Below are 214 nucleotides of genomic sequence, written 5' to 3'. Positions count from 1 at the left end.
CTCCTCGCCAACAGTGGGTAACTAACTAATGAAGTGTGCAGAGTTACTACTGCAGAAGGTGCCATCCAGCCTTTCTCCCAGCCGAGCAACCAAACTGTTGAACAAACCGTGCTGCAAACATTCATTTTCCAAATTATGATTTCACTGATGAACGGAGGAAACGGACCTCACACACACCGCACCTTTAAATACCTGCGCTAAACCACAGCTTCTC

The sequence above is a fragment of the Buceros rhinoceros genome, unplaced genomic scaffold, assembly GCF_000710305.1.
Source record: "Buceros rhinoceros silvestris isolate BGI_N320 unplaced genomic scaffold, ASM71030v1 scaffold40889, whole genome shotgun sequence".
Taxonomy (NCBI): domain Eukaryota; kingdom Metazoa; phylum Chordata; class Aves; order Bucerotiformes; family Bucerotidae; genus Buceros; species Buceros rhinoceros.
The sequence above is the reverse complement of the archived record's forward strand: the minus strand, read 5'-3'. Positions refer to the sequence as shown.